Consider the following 22,400-nt stretch of genomic DNA (forward strand, 5'->3'; position numbering starts at 1 on the left):
AAAGGACGAAAATCTGTGGCATCCACATTTTTAAAGATACGATAAAACCAAAAACGCAGAATCGGTGAGGATGACCATATCTTCTACAGTGCAAAATCTGAACCAGATCGAATAATGATTATAGCCAGAATCAAGAAAACAATTTCATTCTTTCTCGCTCTGTCTCTCTCTAACACACAGGTTTCATGGTCGGCTTTGTCAATTGCAAAATATGAGTTCAAGGATCTCAGAACCTATAAGAGCCAGAGCAACCAAATTTGGTATCCACACTCCTGTGATATCGGACCTTGACCATTTTGTGTCCAAATTTTGCCACACCCCTTTCCGCCCCCGCAAAGGACGAAAATCTGGGGCATCCACAAATCTCAGAGACTATTAAGGCTAGAGTAACCAAATTTGGTATCCGCACTTCTGTTAGATCTCACTATAAAACGTATATCTCAGAATTTCGCCTCACCCCTTCGGCCCCCACAAAAGACGAAAATCTGTTGCATCCACAATATTGCACATTCGAGAAAACTAAAAACACAGAATCATAGATAATGACCATATCTATCAGATTGCTGAATCTGGATCAGGTCGGATCATTTTTGTAGCCAAAAGCAAGAAATCAATTTTCAGTGGCTACGCAGCGCCCGATGTCACGCTCAGGCTGATTTTCTGTCTCTCTCGCACGCACTCTTTGTCGTGTCGTTTAATATTAGCGGCGTCTGCCGGAGGAGAGTTATACTGACTTAGTATCGGGTATAACCGTAGAGTTGCGGTGTCCGCAGCAACTCACAACGTTCCCCCTCGTTTATCAATATTATTATGCGATGCAGAGAAAAACGTTGGAAAATTACTTAATCATCGTACTATCGGCATTAAGTAATCAATGGACCCAGACTAAATGCTTCATTTTAAATGACGATTCGCTTAAACTAAAATTCAAAAATTTAGTTATTGTGGGTTCAGTGACAATCCATGATGTGCGCCAAGCTCGAGTTTGTGGTTCGTCTCGTAATGATTTGATATTTGGTAACAGAGGTCTGTAACCGAGCTATCATTGTGAATAGAAAACTTTTCATGTAAAAGTAAAAATATATTGTTACTTAACCCAGATCGCTTCCCGGACGGAGTTCACGAACATCAAATGCGACTCCTTGGATAAGCAGTTTAGTGATTTTGAATTTTGTGTTCTGAAGTCCGTGAACAGGAGATTCAAATACATTTCCATCAAAGTAAAACTGTTTAAGAGTCCCGTTACCAAAGTCAAGGTTTTTCCGCCCAAAATGGCCACAGAAAATATGACGTTAATACAGTTTCTATATCCAGGTTAACTTCGGTCTGTACAAACGATTTAGTGGGTATGGCCCTTCCTCTACAACTTAACAGTCGATGCCTGTCGATTCCACAACAATCAGAAATCCAACCCCACAGCTAGCTTCATTTTTGAGATCTTCAAGCCCTACACCAACATGAACCACTCGTGTCCGTACAGTGTAAGTGGTCAGGGGATCACGGTATTGATTCAGACTTACGATTTCTAACCCAGAGGATTATGTTGTGCTGGACAAGCTTACTGCAGATTTTGGTGACTACTTATTCCAATTTCATTGGATGGCATACGACATCAACCGGGCAGTGGTCAAAGTATACTTCACGTTTTCCTGAATAAACATATGGTTTTTGGTTTAATCTACCGTACTTGTAATACAAATATGGAAGCGTTTCTTAACCTTCTTTTGTGTAGAATATTTATACCAAAATGGGTTGTATCGAAAGTTTCGGCGCCCTAGATACCGCCGTCTCCTTCTCGTTTGTTTTGATTTCGGTTTCTTAGTCACACCTTATCGGCCGCACTGACGACCGATATCGTTTGCTACGCTACCCCCAGGAAAGTTATACTTCCTCAAATTTGAACCCGATCGCATTGAACTCGAGTCGAGAGAGTTTGATGACTCGCACGCTGGATTCTCACGGCCCGACCTTCGATTAGGCGAAAAGTTCTAAGCACAAGCAGAGTCGAGACCAATAATCGACGAAGAGCGGGCAAACACCACTTTCATTGGCGAATCGCGTCGCATCAGCATTAATATTTATTCATTTCTGTGGGCATCAGCACATGGTGGCCAGGGAGCGGTTGGCTTTCTGTGGAAGCAGCAGCAGAAGAACCGGAAGCAAAAGACAATACCCAAAAGGCAAGAGACAATCCCCCTTTTGGCAGAGAGTTTGGGTTCGATGAACCTGCTGCATTTTGAATGGTGTTCAGTAGTCGGTAGTTAGGTGGAAAAATTCCAAATTTTCATTAATTGTGTTTGAGATTTAACTTTTTTTTTTTGTACAGTCAATTGAATTGAATTAAATTATTTTATTTTATTCCAACAAAAAAATATTAAATATTTTTGCTTATTTAATGGTTGTTGCTCTCTCACATCGTTTATGTTATCATTTGCTATTCGTTTCGCCCTCTTGGAACCGAAATGTTGATGCTGAGACATTTCTATTTCAAATATACGTTAACCACTGATGCTTTCTATTGCTTTAACAGATTGTTTGGAACAACTGCTTACACCCCTTGCGATGTGTACTTCTTTTTGGACTGCTTGGATTGACTGCCAGACTTTGCCAGCTAGTTCATTAAATTTGTTCCTTTAGGCTGACTGTTGAGTGCTGATTGTTATGACACCATTGTCTGCAGCCTGCAAACAAATATCCGTTTGCCATGCCCATTCAGCTGCTCCGCCAGCTTTTGGAGCTTTGGCAGTCCTTGATCAAGGATACAATCTGCAAGGAGGCATTTGGGCGCGAGATGAGCCATCGCCGTCACCGCCCACTGATCGAGTTCAACAAGAGCCTGCCTCACAATGCTCTCGATCTCTGTGGCAGCTCGATCGACTCGGGACAATGCCAGTCTTCCATCCTCCACCCTCAACCCTCTGCCATATCTCCTTATCATAACTGATAATTGAGTTCTTTGATTGGGAATTGGGGGATAATAAAAATATGGAAAATGTAAATTAGTTTAAATTATCCAACTAACCATTTAAAACGAGGGGGAACGTTGTGAGTTGCTGCGGACACCGCAACTCTACAGTTATACCCGATACTTAGTCAGTATGGCTCTCCTCCGGCAGACGCCGCTAATATTAAACGACACGACAAAGAGTGCGTGCGAGAGAGACAGAAAATCAGTCTGAGCGTGACGTCGGGCGCTGCGTAGCCAGTGCAAATTGATTTGTTCCTTTTGGGTATAAAAATGATCCGATCTGATCCAGATTCAGCAGTCTGATAGATATGGTCATTATCTATGATTCTGCGTTTTAAGTTTTCTCGAATCTGCAATATTGTGGATGCAACAGATTTTCGTCCTTTGCGGGGGCGGAAGAGGGTGGGGCGAAATTCTGAGATATACGTTTTATAGTGAGATCTAACAGAAGTGCGGATACCAAATTTCGTTACTCTAGCCTTAATAGTCTCTGAGATTTGTGGATGCCCCAGATTTTCGTCCTTTGCGGGGGCGGAAGGGGGTGTGGCGAAATTTGGACACGAAACGGTCAAGGTCCGATATCACAGGAGTGTGGATACCAAATTTGGTGGCTCTGGCTCTTATAGCTTCTGAGATCCTTGAACTCATACTTTGCAATTGGCAAAGCCGACCATGAAACCTGTGTGTTAGAGAGAGACAGAGCGAGAAAGAATGAAATTGTTTTCTTGATTCTGGGTATAATAATTGTACGATCTGGTTGAGATTTTACACTCTAGAACATATAGTCATCCTCTACGATTCTGCGTTTTTGGCTTTATCGTATCTTTAAAAATGTGGATGCCACAGATTTTCGTCCTTTGTGGGGGCGGAAGTGGGCGGGGCGAAGTTTTGAAATATTTTTGTAGCAGTGACATGACATATCACAGAAGTCTGGATACAAAACATCGTTGCTCTAGCTCTTATAGTCTTTGAGCACTAGGCGCTGAAGGGGACGGACAGACGGACAGACAGACATGGCTCAATCGACTCGGCTATTGATGCTGATCAAGAATATATATACTTTATGGGGTCGGAAACGATTCCTTCTGGATGTTACACACATCCACTTTTACCACAAATCTAATATACCCCAATACTCATTTTGAGTATCGGGTATAATAAAACGAGGGGGAACGTTGTGAGTTGCTGCGGACACCGCAACTCTACAGTTATACCCGATACTTAGTCAGTATGGCTCTCCTCCGGCACACGCCGCTAATATTAAACGACACGACAAAGAGTGCGTGCGAGAGAGACAGAAAATCTGTCTGAGCGTGACGTCGGGCGCTGCGTAGCCAGTGCAAATTGATTTGTTCCTTTTGGGTATAAAAATGATCCGATCTGATCCAGATTCAGCAGTCTGATAGATATGGTCATTATCTATGATTCTGCGTTTTAAGTTTTCTCGAATCTGCAATATTGTGGATGCAACAGATTTTCGTCCTTTGTGGGGGCGGAAGGGGGTGGGGCGAAATTCTGAGAAATACGTTTTATAGTGAGATCTAACAGAAGTGCGGATACCAAATTTGGGTACTCTAGCCTTAATAGTCCCTGAGATTTGTGGATGCCCCAGATTTTCGTCCTTTGCGGGGGCGGAAGGGGGTGTGGCGAAATTTGGACACGAAACGGTCAAGGTCCGATATCACAGGAGTGTGGATACCAAAATTGGTGGCTCTGGCTCTTATAGCTTCTGAGATCCTTGAACTCATACTTTGCAATTGGCAAAGCCGACCATGAAACCTGTGTGTTAGAGAGAGACAGAGCGAGAAAGAATGAAATTGTTTTCTTGATTTGGGTATAATAATTATACGATCTGGTTGAGATTTTACACTCTAGAACATATAGTCATCCTCTACGATTCTGCGTTTTTGGCTTTATCGTATCTTTAAAAATGTGGATGCCACAGATTTTCGTCCTTTGTGGGGGCGGAAGTGAGCGGGCGAAGTTTTGAAATATTTTTGTAGCAGTGACATATCACAGAAGTCTGGATACAAAACATCGTTGCTCTAGCTCTTATAGTCTTTGAGCACTAGGCGCTGAAGGGGACGGACAGACAGACATGGCTCAGTCGACTCGGCTATTGATGCTGATCAAGAATATATATACTTTATGGGGTCGGAAACGATTCCTTCTGGACGTTACACACATCCACTTTTACCACAAATCTAATATACCCCAATACTCATTTTGAGTATCGGGTATAAAAATATAAATAAATAAGTATGTTTCTAAAAAAGAATTCAATCTTCCGCAACTTAAGAAATATAAAGATTAGATTAATGTTTGGCAACTCTCGCCGATTTATTAAATCAAAGACATTTTATGCAGCAAATAAAGATAACATTATATAATTTAGATATCTGTATATAACAAATACTATAGCCAAAAATAAGTCAAAGCCTTTTAGGCTTCTCTATGCAGAGGGAACCTATTCCCACGCCCAATATGATGGACCCTCCAGTTCTTCTATATCAACAACGACCACGCGCCATGCACAACAACCTTAGCCACTTTTGTTTGTGTTATAGCAAACGACTGATAAGACGAGACGGCCAAAATTCGCGAATTCGCGTTAACAAAACAAATACTACAGCCAGACGTGATTCAAGTGTGGGAGAACGATGAATAGCGTTCACTGCACCCTAAAACGAGTTATCTGAAACTCGTAAAAATTACACAGAAACGAGGGGGAACGTTGTGAGTTGCTGCGGACACCGCAACTCTACATTTATACCCGATACTTAGTCAGTATGGCTCCCCCGGCAGACGCCGCTAATATTAAACGACACGACAAAGAGTGCGTGCGAGAGAGACACAAAATCAGTCTGAGCGTGACGTCGGGCGCTGCGTAGCCACTGCAAATTGATATCTTGCTTTTGGCTACAAAAATGATCCGATCTGATCCAGATTCAGCAATCTGATAGATATCGTCTGTGGAGATAATGTTTTTTATCCCCAATCGGCCGACTAATTATTTCGAATTAAATAAAACTCGGCGCAGAAATAAGATTACGATATGTTCTTTAATGCGTGACATCCAAATTGCAAGTGTGGCTTGCCTGCCCTTTGCATTGCCGCTCCGATCGCTAAGCGCAGCTTCGCCCGGCCGACGTCGGTAGGCAGACGCAAAGCGGAGATAGCGAAGAGCGAGCTGGCAGAGAGCGTTTAGCAGGGCAAGCAAGCGCAAAGCTTTAACAAACAAATGAGTGACATAGACATAAGTAACAAACAAAATAAGCGGCTGAGGGCCAAGAATTAGGTGCTATTTGGAAAGCAGCTAATCGGCTGTGTTCTGCTCCGAACATTCACCCCCCGTTGGAAGGCAAAGGCTTTCAACAGATCCATCCTGAAGGGGCAGAACCGCTATTTTTCCAACGGCCCTCTTGAAGATGCTTGCTTGGGCGCAACTGGCGGCTACGCTGGGATGATCGTCGAACGCAGCAATCGGCGCTTCTTTACGAAGGCGGCTTGTCGTGATTACGTCTTGATCATCGGGAACCTCTGTAATTGCATAGAATGGCAGGAAATTTGGCAATGTAGAAACTGTTGAAAGTTGAATTTCATTTGGCGTGGATATGTAGGTTTTTAATATATGGAAAAGTTCGCGCTGCAGTTCCTGATTCTCCGATCGCAGTTTTTCCAATTGCACCTGGCACTCGAGCAGCTGCTTCCTGCATTGCTGCTCTAAGTTTTGGTACTCCAGCGTTGTGGGTCGAAAATCGTCAATAGAGATGCACGAGGAATTTTCAAAAGCGGTTAAAGCTGCACGCTTATTCTCCGAGCTATCAATGCTTCCTGATACTATCCAACCAAGTTTTGTCTCCTGCAATGTTGGCAATTGGGCTGATAGTCGAATCTGTCCGACGCACATTAAATCGAAGAACAAAACAGAACCTATCAACAGATCGATACGTTGGGGCTTGGAGAAATTAGGATCAGCTAGTTTTAGATTATTCGGCATTGGCCAATCCTTTGCGTCTACGCCGAAGTTAGGCTGCATTTTCGTAATTGAGTTGGTGACAATTGCAGCGAAGGAAGCTCGATAGCTTGCGTCCTGGGATTGTACAACTATATGTACAGACTTGCTCAAAGGTAGAATGGAATCTCCGATTCCAGAGATGTGAACATAAGACGAGCGATGATCCAACTGCAACTGATCAGCAAGTCTAGATGTTACAAAGTTTGCCTGTGATGCAGATTCCAAAATGGCACGACATGGGATAAGTTCTCCATAACGATCTGTTACATGGACGAGGTGCAGTGGTATCGATTAGCAGTTGAAGCTGCAATTTGCTCGTATGAGTTGGTGACAATTGCAGCGAAGGAAGCTCGATAGCTTGCGTCTGGATTGTACAACTATATGTACAGACTTGCTCAAAGGTAGAATGGAATCTCCGATTCCAGAGATGTGAACATAAGACGAGCGATGATCCAACTGCAACTGATCAGCAAGTCTAGATGTTACAAAGTTTGCCTGTGATGCAGATTCCAAAATGGCACGACATGGATAAGTGCTCCATAACGATCTGTTACATGGACGAGGGCAGTAGTAGCACACGTTCTGGCTACGCTGAGATTTCTGGATCGAGGGGGAGGGCTAGAACACCCGCTTGCTAGAAGCACAGTCGCGGCCTCTTGCTGGATCGATTCCTCGGCCGGTGAAGAGGAAGATGAAGCACCAGTTCCCGATGGAATGTGGAGTAGCGTGTGATGTTTGGCCTGGCAATGCCTGCAAAGTCCTGACCTGCAGCTTTGCAATTCATGGCCTTTGTTGAGGCAGTTCAAACACAAGCGGCTCTTCTTTGCTTCTTTGTATCGTTCAAACGCAGAGAGATTCAGGAATGCCTGACATCTAGATATGTAATGCTCGGAGGAATTGCAATGGTTACATATGGGATTAGGATGGTCGTTACTGGAGGTGATAAGGGTGACAGGTTTGTCTTCTCCCACCTGTTGACTAGGACTTGTTGCCATGGCTGATCCCAAATTCTCCAGCATCCGACATCTCGCTTCCAAAAATGAGGCCATGCTTGACCACCGAGGCAATCCTGACGTCGGCCAGTTCTCTTCCCATTTCTCCTTTGTTTTGTGGTCCAGTTTCGTGCCTATGATGAAGATCAGCAACCCATCCGAAATCTCCTGCGGGGTCGCCAAGGTCTGAAGTGCACGCAAGTGCGAATTGATTTTGTCGCTGAGCGCGCGCAAGCTGATAGCTGAGCCCTTCTCCACCCCTTGCAGCCCGAAAATAGCCTTGACGTGTGCCTGAAAATTTAACAGTTTATTATCGAAACGCAACATTAGCAAATTCAACGCCTTGTCGTAATTCTCCTCAGAAAGTTCCAAGGAACGAATCGTATCCAGCGCAGCACCATCTAGACATCCACGAAGATATTGGAATTTTTCGATGATTGGTATACGATGGTCTTTGTGCACCATTGTCGCGAACATCGAGTGGAATTCTGGCCAATCCATGTAGTTCCCCCGAATCGCGGAATCTGCAACTCGGGCATTCGAGCACGGCCTATACTATTATAGGCGAACAACGACGAATTCCCCTCGAGAGTATGCCGAGCCGTTGAATTGGCAACATTTACCGTGCGAGCAGCCATCAACTCCCGCGACAGCCTGGACCTAACCTTCACATAAACATTCGAAAAGTCCAGTCGGGCATCATGGGCTAACTGCAGGAAATCCAGCCTTTCAAGGCTCGTTTGAGCGGCATCGAAATCCGCATTCATTCGCTCGATTTGCTCTAGGCGAGCTTGAAGTTCTGCCTCATCTAACTCGGCAAGCTCTTCCTTGGTGAGAAAGCGATCCATGGCCTTTAGTTGGCGCGCGATGGACTCCAGATTCAGCAATCTGATAGATATGGTCATTATCTATGATTCTGCGTTTTTAGTTTTCTCGAATGTGCAATATTGTGGATGCAACAGATTTTCGTCTTTTGTGGGGGCGGAAGGGGGTGGGGCGAAATTCGGAGATATACGTTTTATAGTGAGATCTAACAGAAGTGCGGATACCAAATGTGGTTACTCTAGCCTTAATAGTCTCTGAGATTTGTGGATGCCCCAGATTTTCGTCCTTTGCGGGGGCGGAAGGGGTTGTGGCGAAATTTGGACACGAAACGGTCAAGGTCCGATATCACAGGAGTGTGGATACCAAATTTGGTTGCTCTGGCTCTGGTTCTGAGATCCTTGAACTCATATTTTACAATTGGCAAAACAGACCATGAAACCTGTGTGTTAGAGAGAGACAGAGCGAGAAAGAATGAAATTGTTTTCTTGATTCTGGCTATAATAATTATACGATCTGGTTGAGATTTTACACTCTAAAACATATAGTCATCCTCTACGATTCTGCGTTTTTGGCTTTATCGTATCTTTAAAAATGTGGATGCCACAGATTTTCGTCCTTTGTGGGGGCGGAAGTGGGCGGGGCGAAGTTTTGAAATATTTTTGTAGCAGTGACATATCACAGAAGTCTGGATACAAAACATCGTTGCTCTAGCTCTTATAGTCTTTGAGCACTAGGCGCTGAAGGGGACGGACAGACGGACGGACGGACGGATAGACGGACAGACGGACAGACAGACAGGGCTCAATCGACTCGGATATTGATGCTGATCAAGAATATATATACTTTATGGGGTCGGAAACGATTCCTTCTGGACGTTACACACATCCACTTTTACCACAAATCTAATATACCCCAATACTCATTTTGAGTATCGGGTATAATAAAACGAGGGGGAACGTTGTGAGTTGCTGCGGACACCGCAACTCTACAGTTATACCCGATACTTAGTCAGTATGGCTCTCCTCCGGCAGACGCCGCTAATATTAAACGACACGACAAAGAGTGCGTGCGAGAGAGACAGAAAATCGTCTGAGCGTGACGTCGGGCGCTGCGTAGCCAGTGCAAATTGATTTGTTCCTTTTGGGTATAAAAATGATCCGATCTGATCCAGATTCAGCAGTCTGATAGATATGGTCATTATCTATGATTCTGCGTTTTTAGTTTTCTCGAATCTGCAATATTGTGGATGCCACAGATTTTCGTCCTTTGTGGGGGCGGAAGTGGGCGGGGCGAAGTTTTGAAATATTTTTGTAGCAGTGGCATATCACAGAAGTCTGGATACAAAACATCGTTGCTCTAGCTCTTATAGTCCTTGAGCACTAGGCGCTGAAGGGGACGGACAGACGGACAGACAGACATGGCTCAGTCGACTCGGCTATTGATGCTGATCAAGAATATATATACTTTATGGGGTCGGAAACGATTCCTTCTGGACGTTACACACATCCACTTTTACCACAAATCTAATAACCCCAATACTCATTTTGAGTATCGGGTATAAAAATATAAATAAATAAGTATGTTTCTAAAAATGAATTCAATCTTCCGCAACTTAAGAAATATAATGATTAGATTAATGTTTGGCAACTCTCGCCGATTTATTAAATCAAAGACATTTTATGCAGCAAATAAAGATAACATTATATAATTTAGATATCTGTAGATATAACAAATACTATAGCCAAAAATAAGTCAAAGCCTTTTAGGCTTCTCTATGCAGAGGGAACCTATTCCCACGCCCAATATGATGGACCCTCCAGTGCTTCTATATCAACAACGACCACGCGCCATGCACAACAACCTTAGCCACTTTTGTTTGTGTTATAGCAAACGACTGATAAGACGAGACGGCCAAAACTCGCGAATTCGCGTTAACAAAACAAATACTACAGCCAGACGTGATTCAAGTGTGGGAGAACGATGAATAGCGTTCACTGCACCCTAAAACGAGTTATCTGAAACTCGTAAAAATTACACAGAAACGAGGGGGAACGTTGTGAGTTGCTGCGGACACCGCAACTCTACATTTATACCCGATACTTAGTCAGTATGGCTCCCCCGGCAGACGCCGCTAATATTAAACGACACGACAAAGAGTGCGTGCGAGAGAGACACAAAATCAGTCTGAGCGTGACGTCGGGCGCTGCGTAGCCACTGCAAATTGATATCTTGCTTTTGGCTACAAAAATGATCCGATCTGATCCAGATTCAGCAATCTGATAGATATCGTCTGTGGAGATAATGTTTTTTATCCCCAATCGGCCGACTAATTATTTCGAATTAAATAAAACTCGGCGCAGAAATAAAATTACGATATGTTCTTTAATGCGTGACATCCAAATTGCAAGTGTGGCTTGCCTGCCCTTTGCATTGCCGCTCCGATCGCTAAGCGCAGCTTCGCCCGGCCGACGTCGGTAGGCAGACGCAAAGCGGAGATAGCGAAGAGCGAGCTGGCAGAGAGCGTTTAGCAGGGCAAGCAAGCGCAAAGCTTTAACAAACAAATGAGTGACATAGACATAAGTAACAAACAAAATAAGCGGCTGAGGGCCAAGAATTAGGTGCTATTTGGAAAGCAGCTAATCGGCTGGGTTCTGCTCCGAACATTCACCCCCCGTTGGAAGGCAAAGGCTTTCAACAGATCCATCCTGAAGGGGCAGAACCGCTATTTTTCCAACGGCCCTCTTGAAGATGCTTGCTTGGGCGCAGCTGGCGGCTACGCTGGAATGATCGTCGAACGCAGCAATCGGCGCTTCTTTACGAAGGCGGCTTGTCGTGATTACGTCTTGATCATCGGGAACCTCTGTAATTGCATAGAATGGCAGGAAATTTGGCAATGTAGAGACTGTTGAAAGTTGAAATTCATTTGGCGTGGATATGTAGGTTTTTAATATATGGAAAAGTTCGCGCTGCAGTTCCTGATTCTCCGATCGCAGTTTTTCCAATTGCACCTGGCACTCGAGCAGCTGCTTCCTGCATTGCTGCTCTAAGTTTTGGTACTCCAGCGTTGTGGGTCGAAAATCGTCAATAGAGATGCACGAGGAATTTTCAAAAGCGGTTAAAGCTGCACGCTTATTCTCCGAGCTATCAATGCTTCCTGATACTATCCAACCAAGTTTTGTCTCCTGCAATGTTGGCAATTGGGCTGATAGTCGAATCTGTCCGACGCACATTAAATCGAAGAACAAACCAGAACCTATCAACAGATCGATACGTTGGGGCTTGGAGAAATTAGGATCAGCTAGTTTTAGATTATTCGGCATTGGCCAATCCTTTGCGTCTACGCCGAAGTTAGGCTGCATTTCCGTAATTGAGTTGGTGACAATTGCAGCGAAGGAAGCTCGATAGCTTGCGTCCTGGGATTGTACAACTATATGTACAGACTTGCTCAAAGGTAGAATGGAATCTCCGATTCCAGAGATGTGAACATAAGACGAGCGATGATCCAACTGCAACTGATCAGCAAGTCTAGATGTTACAAAGTTTGCCTGTGATGCAGATTCCAAAATGGCACGACATGGGATAAGTGCTCCATAACGATCTGTTACATGGACGAGGGCAGTAGGTAGCAACACGTTCTGGCTACGCTGAGATTTCTGGATCGAGGGGGGAGGGCTAGAACACCCGCTTGCTAGAAGCACAGTCGCGGCCTCTTGCTGGATCGATTCCTCGGCCGGTGAAGAGGAAGATGAAGCACCAGTTCCCGATGGAATGTGGAGTAGCGTGTGATGTTTGGCCTGGCAATGCCTGCAAAGTCCTGACCTGCACCTCTGCAATTCATGGCCTTTGTTGAGGCAGTTCAAACACAAGCGGCTCTTCTTTGCTTCTTTGTATCGTTCAAACGCAGAGAGATTCAGGAATGCCTGACATCTAGATATGTAATGCTCGGAGGAATTGCAATGGTTACATATGGGATTAGGATGGTCGTTACTGGAGGTGATAAGGGTGACAGGTTTGTCTTCTCCCACCTGTTGACTAGGACTTGTTGCCATGGCTGATCCCAAATTCTCCAGCATCCGACATCTCGCTTCCAAAAATGAGGCCATGCTTGACCACCGAGGCAATCCTGACGTCGGCCAGTTCTCTTCCCATTTCTCCTTTGTTTTGTAGTCCAGTTTCGTGCCTATGATGAAGATCAGCATCCCATCCGAAATCCGCATTCATTCGCTCGATCTGCTCTAAGCGAGCTTGAAGTTCTGCCTCATCTAACTCGGCAAGCTCTTCCTTGGTGAGAAAGCGATCCATGGCCTTTAGTTGGCGCGCGATGGACTCGGCCTTGTGCTTGTAGAAATCTACATCACTCGGCATTGCTGCGTTCGCGACATTGGTAGGCTCAGGTGCTGCCATGTTGAGGTTTTAAAAGAGTCACTCAGCACGACCGAAAAAGACACCCTGTATACGAATAAACGTGGGAACCGAAAGCAAAGGGATTACAGCTAATGCCTTTAGCTGTGCGGCTGTGCGAGCTGTCCGATTCCGCTTTGTACTCCGCTTGTGTGTATTAGTGAGTTCGCTGCACTGCCTACCGCACTGCACTGACCGAATTGTCGCGACAGAGAAATTAATAGCCAGCAATGCGTGTATGTAGGTGTATGTAAGTATGTTTTAGCACCGAATTGTGCTTAACCGCCGAAAATTTGCTAGGGCTAACATATGTCGATCGCGAATGATTATTAATTGACACTGCAACTCAGAGATCACGTCGGGGTCACCAAATTTTATGTGGAGATAATGTTTTTTATCCCCAATCGGCCGACTAATTATTTCGAATTAAATAAAACTCGGCGCAGAAATAAAATTACGATATTTTCTTTAATGCGTGACATCCAAATTACAAGTGTGGCTTGCCTGCCCTTTGCATTGCCGCTCCGATCGCTAAGCGCAGCTTCGCTCGGCCGACGTCGGTAGGCAGACGCAAAGCGGAGATAGCACAGAGCGAGCTGGCAGAGAGCGTTTAGCAGGGCAAGCAAGCGCAAAGCTTTAACAAAAAAATGAGTGACATAGACATAAGTAACAAACAAAATAAGCGGCTGAGGGCCAAGAATTAGGTGCTATTTGGCAAGCAGCTAATCGGCTGGGTTCTGCTCCGAACATCGTCATTATCTATGATTCTGCGTTTTTAGTTTTCTCGAATGTGCAATATTGTGGATGCAACAGATTTTCGTCTTTTGTGTGGGCGGAAGGGGTGGGGCGAAATTCTGAGATATACGTTTTATAGTGAGATCTAACAGAAGAGCGGATACCAAATTTCGTTACTCTAGCCTTAATAGTCTCTGAGATTTGTGGATGCCCCAGATTTTCGTCCTTTGCGGGGCGGAAGGGGGTGTGGCGAAATTTGGACACAAAACGGTCAAGGTCCGATATCACAGGAGTGTGGATACCAAATTTGGTTGCTATGGCTCTTATAGGTTCTGAGATCCTTGAACTCATATTTTGCAACTGGCAAAACAGACCATGAAACCTGTGTGTTAGAGAGAGACAGAGCGAGAAAGAATGAAATTGTTTTCTTGATTCTGGCTATAATAATTATACGATCTGGTTGAGATTTTACACTCTAGAACATATAGTCATCCTCTACGATTCTGCGTAGATTATCGTATCTTTAAAAATGGGAATGCCACAGATTTTCGTCCTTTGTGGGGGCGGAAGTGGGCGGGGCAAAGTTTTGAAATATTTTTGTAGCAGTGACATATCACAGAAGTATGGATCCAAAACATCGTTGCTCTAGCTCTTATAGTCTTTGAGCACTAAGCGCTGAAGGGGACGGACAGACGGACGGACGAACGGATAGACGGACAGACGGACAGACAGACAGGGCTCAATCGACTCGGCTATTGATGCTGATCAAGAATATATATACTTTATGGGGTCGGAAACGATTCCTTCTGGACGTTACACACATCCACTTTTACCACAAATCTAATATACCCCAATACTCATTTTGAGTATCGGGTATAATTATATTTAACGAGGGGGAACGTTGTGAGTTGCTGCGGACACCGCAACTCTACAGTTATACCCGATACTAAGTCAGTATGGCTCTCCTCCGCCAGACGCTGCTAATATTAAACGACACGACAAAGAGTGCGTGCGAGAGAGACAGAAAATCAGTCTGAGCGTGACGTCGGGCGCTGCGTAGCCACTGCAAATTGATATGAAACCGACCATGAAACCTGTGTGTTAGAGAGAGACAGAGCGAGAAAGAATGAAATTGTTTTCTTGATTCTGGCTATAATAATTATACGATCTGGTTGAGATCTTACATTCTAGATCATATAGTCATCCTCTACGATTCTGCGTTTTTGGTTTTATCGTATCTTTAAAAATGGGGATGCCACAGGTTTTCGTCCTTTGTGGGGGCGAAAGTGGGCGGGGCAAAGTTTTGAAATATTTTTGTAGCAGTGACATATCACAGAAGTCTGGATCCAAAACATCGTTGCTCTAGCTCTTATAGTCTTTGAGCACTAGGCGCTGAAGGGGACGGACAGACGGACGGACGGACAGACGGACAGACGGACAGACAGACAGACAGACAGACAGGGCTCAATCGACTCGGCTATTGATGCTGATCAAGAATATATATACTTTATGGGGTCGGAAACGATTCCTTCTGGACGTTACACACATCCACTTTTACCACAAATCTAATATACCCCAATACTCATTTTGAGTATCGGGTATAATTATATTTAACGAGGGGGAACGTTGTGAGTTGCTGCGGACACCGCAACTCTACAGTTATACCCGATACTTAGTCAGTATGGCTCTGCTCCGGCAGACGCCGCTAATATTAAACGACACGACAAAGAGTGCGTGCGAGAGAGACAGAAAATCAGTCTGAGCGTGACGTCGGGCGCTGCGTAGCCAGTGCAAATTGATTTGTTCCTTTTGGGTATAAAAATGATCCGATCTGATCCAGATTCAGCAGTCTGATAGATATGGTCATTATCTATGATTCTGCGTTTTAAGTTTTCTCGAATCTGCAATATTGTGGATGCAACAGATTTTCGTCCTTTGTGGGGGTGGAAGGGGGTGGGGCGAAATTCTGAGATATACGTTTTATAGTGAGATCTAACAGAAGTGCGGATACCAAATTTGGGTACTCTAGCCTTAATAGTCTCTGAGATTTGTGGATGCCCCAGATTTTCGTCCTTTGCGGGGGCGGAAGGGGGTGTGGCGAAATTTGGACACGAAACGGTCAAGGTCCGATATCACAGGAGTGTGGATACCAAATTTGGTTGCTATGGCTCTTATAGGTTCTGAGATCCTTGAACTCATATTTTGCAATTGGCAAAACAGACCATGAAACCTGTGTGTTAGAGAGAGACAGAGCGAGAAAGAATGAAATTGTTTTCTTGATTCTGGCTATAATAATTATACGATCTGGTTGAGATTTTACACTCTAGAACATATAGTCAACCTCTACGATTCTGCGTTTTTGCCTTTATCGTATCTTTAAAAATGTGGATGACACAGATTTTCGTCCTTTGTGGGGGCGGAAGTGGGCGGGGCGAAGAATTGAAATATTTTTGTAGCAGTGACATATCATAGAAGTCTGGATACAAAACATCGTTGCTCTAGCTTTTATAGTCTTTGAGCACTAGGCGCTGAAGGGGACGGACAGACGGACAGACAGACATGGCTCAATCGACTCGGCTATTGATGCTGATCAAGAATATATATACTTTATGGGGTCGGAAACGATTCCTTCTGGACATTACACACATCCACTTTTACCACAAATCTAATATACCCCAATACTCATTTTGAGTATCGGGTATAATAAAACGAGGGGGAACGTTGTGAGTTGCTGCGGACACCGCAACTCTACAGTTATACCCGATACTTAGTCAGTATGGCTCTCCTCCGGCAGACGCCGCTAATATTAAACGACACGACAAAGAGTGCGTGCGAGAGAGACAGAAAATCAGTCTGAGCGTGACGTCGGGCGCTGCGTAGCCAGTGCAAATTGATTTGTTCCTTTTGGGTATAAAAATTATCCGATCTGATCCAGATTCAGCAATCTGATAGATATGGTTATTATCTATGATTCTGCGTTTTTAGTTTTCTCGAATCTGCAATATTGTGGCTGCAACAGATTTTCGTTTTTTGTGGGGACGGAAGGGGGTGGGGCGAAATTCTGAGATATACGTTTTATAGTGAGATCTAACAGAAGTGCGGATACCAAATTTGGTTACTTTAGCCTTAATAGTCTCTGAGATTTGTGGATGCCCCAGATTTTCGTCCTTTGCGGGGGCGGAAGGGGGTGTGGCGAAATTTGGACACGAAACGGTCAAGGTCCGATATCACAGGAGTGTGGGTGCCAAATTTGGTTGCTATGGCTCTTATAGGTTCTGAGATCCTTGAGCTCATATTTTGCAATTGGCAAAACAGACCATGAAACCTGTGTGTTAGAGAGAGACAGAGCGAGAAAGAATGAAATTGTTTTCTTTATTGTGGCTATAATAATTATACGATCTGGTTGAGATTTTACACTCTAGAACATATAGTCAACCTCTACGATTCTGCGTTTTTGGTTTTATCGTATCTTTAAAAATGGGGATGCCACAGATTTTCGTCCTTTGTGGGGGCGGAAGTGGGCGGGGCGAAGTTTTGAAATATTTTTGTAGCAGTGACATATCACAGAAGGCTGGATCCAAAACATGGATGTTCTAGATCTTATAGTCTTTGAGCACTAGGCGCTGAAGGGGACGGACAGACGGACGGACGGACGGACGGACAGACGGACAGACGGACAGACAGACAGGGCTCAATCGACTCGGCTATTGATGCTGATCAAGAATATATATACTTTATGGGGTCGGAAACGATTCCTTCTGGACATTACACACATCCACTTTTACCACAAATCTAATATACCCCAATACTCATTTTGAGTATCGGGTATAATTATATTTAACGAGGGGGAACGTTGTGAGTTGCTGCGGACACCGCAACTCTACAGTTATACCCGATACTTAGTCAGTATGGCTCTCCTCCGCCAGACGCTGCTAATATTAAACGACACGACAAAGAGTGCGTGCGAGAGAGGCAGAAAATCAGTCTGAGCGTGACGTCGGGGGCTGCGTAGCCAGTGCAAATTGATTTGTTCCTTTTGGCTATAAAAATTATCTGATCTGATCCAGATTCAGCAATCTGATAGATATGGTGGTTATCTAAGATTCTGCGTTCTTAGTTTTCTCGAATGTGCAATATTGTGGATGCAACAGATTTTCGTCTTTTGTGGGGGCGGAAGGGGTGGGGCGAAATTCTGAGATATACGTTTCATAGTGAAATCTAACAGAAGTGCGGATACCAAATTTGGTTACTCTAGCCTTAATGGTCTCTGAGATTTGTGGATGCCCCAGATTTTCGTCCTTTGCGGGGGCGGAAGGGGGTGTGGCGAAATTTGGACACAAAACGGTCAAGGTCCGATATCACAGGAGTGTGGATACCAAATTTGGTTGCTCTGGCTCTTATAGGTTCTGAGATCCTTGAACTCATATATTGCAATTGGCAAAGCCGACCATGAAACCTGTGTGTTAGAGAGAGACAGAGCGAGAAAGAATGAAATTGTTTTCTTGATTCTGGCTATAATAATTATACGAGCTGGTTGAGGTTTTACACTCTAGAACATATAGTCATCCTCTACGATTCTGCGTTTTTGGCTTTATCGTATCTTTAAAAATGTGGATGCCACAGATTTTCGTCCTTTGTGGGGGCGGAAGTGGGCGGGGCGAAGTTTTGAAATATTTTTGTAGCAGTGATATATCACAGAAGTCTGGAGGGGATTTACCGAGGTCGAACGCCAGACGGGGTTCCAGGTTGTGTACTCAGGTACTGCGCCGAGGCTCTGTGTGGACCTTTGCTTAAACTATTCACCCTATCCATTGATTCTTCTTGCTTCCCCCCGATCTGGAAGGAATCGTTTATAATTCCTCTCCATAAAAAAGGAAGCAAGTCTGATGCAAAAAATTATAGAGGTATAGCAAAGTTATCCGCTATTCCAAAAATGTTTGAGAGGGTTTTAACTCCGCACTTGCAACATCTCTGCAAGTCACTTATATCTCCAACTCAGCATGGATTTATAAGGCGGCGATCAACCACCACGAACTTGTTAGAGTTTACCTCTTTCATTATTAAAGGCTTTCAATGTAACTTACAGACGGATGTTATTTACACCGACTTTAGTAAAGCATTCGACTCTGTAAACCATTCCCTCTTAGCGCATAAACTTGACCTTTTAGGGTTTCCGCCCAACCTCCTGAGATGGATTTCTAGCTATCTTTGTTCTAGGTCTCAAAGAGTCCTCTTCAAAAACTCCCTCTCTTTACCGGTAAAGGTTTCTTCGGGAGTACCACAAGGCAGCCATCTAGGCCCCTTACTCTTCACACTCTTTATTAATGACTTACCTTCAGTATTAACATACTCTCGAGTACTTATGTGTGCGGATGATGTTAAACTCTGTGTCCAGTACAAGGACATTTCATTTCATTCTCGCTTGCAATCCGATCTCAATAACTTTCAGTCATGGTGTTGTGCAAACTTGTTACACCTTAATGCCTCGAAATGCAAAGTTATGACATTTCATCGTTCTAGCCCTTTGTTGGCTCCCTACACCCTATTTGGTGGTTCTCTTGAGAGAATTACCCTGGTGGATGATCTGGGTGTTATGTTAGACCCCAAGTTAAAGTTTTCCGAACACATTTCTACCATGGTAAATAAGGCCATGGGCGTGCTTGGGTTTATAAAGAGGTGGTTAAAGGAATTTGACGACCCCTATATAACAAAGACTCTCTATACCTCGCTTGTTCGTCCGATCTTAGAATACGGCTCCTGTGTATGGTGCCCTCTGTACAAAGTACACCAGGACCGTATAGAATCAGTACAGAAAAACTTTTTACTCTTTGCTCTGCGGGGCCTTAACTGGGATGCGGGTGTAAGACTCCCATCTTACTCTAGTAGACTACTATTAGTAAACCTCCCATCCTTAGTTAACCGTAGAAAAATGCTTGGTGTGATATTTATGCACAACTTGATCAGGGGTGACATAGACAGCCCTGATCTGTTGAGCCACATAAACTTCACGATTCCTATTAGACTGACTAGAAATTTTATACCGCTGTTCCTTCCACTTTGTAGATCGAATTATTCCTTGCATGAACCGTTTAGGGTCTTATGCTCGGATTATAATTCCCTCTACCATATTATATCCACCACTAATTCTCTTCCTCTTATTAAATTATTAATCCTTACACACCTTTCTATTAATTAGTAACTGTAGTGGTATTTGTACTTTGATTGCATGCTTAGTTTCTTAGTAAGTTTAGTACTAATTTTCCTCGAATGTTAGTCTAATAGCTATCTTTCTTGCATGTTCGCGTTTGGTTCGGCTACGCACCGCGCGTCATGCGGCAGCGCCCCTCGGTCGGTTGGGCGGGAGGAGGGCTGCGTTTTGCCTGGGATCCGCGCGTAACAGCCTTCTGCTGGTGTCACACGGGCCACTTGACGGTGCAGTAACTGCATCGCCTCTTGAAAGATGCAGTCATTGCATGTCAACGTCCACAATACAAAACATCGTTGCTCTAGCTCTTATAGTCTTTGAGCACTAGGCGCTGAAGGGGACAGACAGACGGACAGACAGACATGGCTCAGTCGACTCGGCTATTGATGCTGATCAAGAATATCTATACTTTATGGGGTCGGAAACGATTCCTTCTGGACGTTACACACATCCACTTTTACCACAAATCTAATATACCCCAATACTCATTTTGAGTATCGGGTATAAAAATATAAATAAATAAGTATGTTTCTAAAAAAGAATTCAATCTTCCGCAACTTAAGAAATATAATGATTAGATTAATGTTTGGCAACTCTCGCCGATTTATTAAATCAAAGACATTTTATGCAGCAAATAAAGATAACATTATATAATTTAGATATCTGTATATAACAAATACTATAGCCAAAAATAAGTCAAAGCCTTTTAGGCTTCTCTATGCAGAGGGAACCTATTCCCACGCCCAATATGATGGACCCTCCAGTTCTTCTATATCAACAACGACCACGCGCCATGCACAACAACCTTAGCCACTTTTGTTTGTGTTATAGCAAACGACTGATAAGACGAGACGGCCAAAACTCGCGAATTCGCGTTAACAAAACAAATACTACAGCCAGACGTGATTCAAGTGTGGGAGAACGATGAATAGCGTTCACTGCACCCTAAAACGAGTTATCTGAAACTCGTAAAAATTACACAGAAACGAGGGGGAACGCTGTGAGTTGCTGCGGACCCCGCAACTCTACATTTATGCCCGATACTTAGTCAGTATGGCTCTCCTCCGGCAGACGCCGCTAATATTAAACGACACGACAAAGAGTGCGTGCGAGAGAGACGCAAAATCAGTCTGAGCGTGACGTCGGGCGCTGCGTAGCCACTGCAAATTGATATGAAACCGACCATGAAACCTGTGTGTTAGAGAGAGACAGAGCGAGAAAGAATGAAATTGTTTTCTTGATTCTGGCTATAATAATTATACGATCTGGTTGAGATCTTACATTCTAGATCATATAGTCATCCTCTACGATTCTGCGTTTTTGGTTTTATCGTATCTTTAAAAATGGGGATGCCACAGGTTTTCGTCCTTTGTGGGGGCGAAAGTGGGCGGGGCAAAGTTTTGAAATATTTTTGTAGCAGTGACATATCACAGAAGTCTGGATCCAAAACATCGTTGCTCTAGCTCTTATAGTATTTGAGCACTAGGCGCTGAAGGGGACGGACAGACGGACGGACGGACAGACGGACAGACGGACAGACAGACAGACAGGGCTCAATCGACTCGGCTATTGATGCTGATCAAGAATATATATACTTTATGGGGTCGGAAACAATTCCTTTTGGACGTTACACACATCCAGTTTTACCACAAACGTAATATACCCCAATACTCATTTTGAGTATCGGGTATTAAAACATGGTCATAATTGAGAGCTATAATTCTCAATATTATTATTATTGGCAAATTATTTAATCATCGTAATCTGTGAATATAATCAGAAGCCTAACCCCATAGCTACCTTCTTTTATGAGACCTTCAGGTCCTACTCCAACATGAATCACTCGTGTCCGTACAGCGTAAGTGGTCAAGGGATCACAGAATTGAATCAGGCTTACCATATCTAACCCACAGGATGAGATTGTGTTGGACAAGCTTACCGCAGATTATGTAAATCATCGGATGACGGCTTATCTCCCTTTTCCTGATGGTGACTACTTATTCCAATTTCATTGGATTGTCTATGACATCAACCGGGCAGTGGTCAAAGCATATTTCACGCTTTCCTGAATAAACATAAGATTTTTGCAATTTCATATTTTTTCCGTACTTTCAATAAAAATATATAAGCTTCTCTTAACGTTCTTATGTGTAGAATATATCCAGGGTGCGGTTGGCTTGGTTGGTTGAAGGAGCAGCAGAAGAACCAGAATCTAAAGACAATGCCCAAAAGGCAAGAAACAATACCATTCACCTT

General features: G+C 43.9%; 1 pseudogene; it reads left to right on the forward strand.

Annotated features, from left to right (window-relative positions):
* Positions 1-966: 966 nt before the first annotated feature.
* On the forward strand, positions 967-22,213 carry LOC108158078 (annotated as a pseudogene).
* Positions 22,214-22,400: the final 187 nt, after the last annotated feature.

The sequence above is a fragment of the Drosophila miranda genome (genome assembly GCF_003369915.1).
Source record: "Drosophila miranda strain MSH22 chromosome Y unlocalized genomic scaffold, D.miranda_PacBio2.1 Contig_Y2_pilon, whole genome shotgun sequence".
Taxonomy (NCBI): Eukaryota; Metazoa; Arthropoda; class Insecta; order Diptera; family Drosophilidae; genus Drosophila; species Drosophila miranda.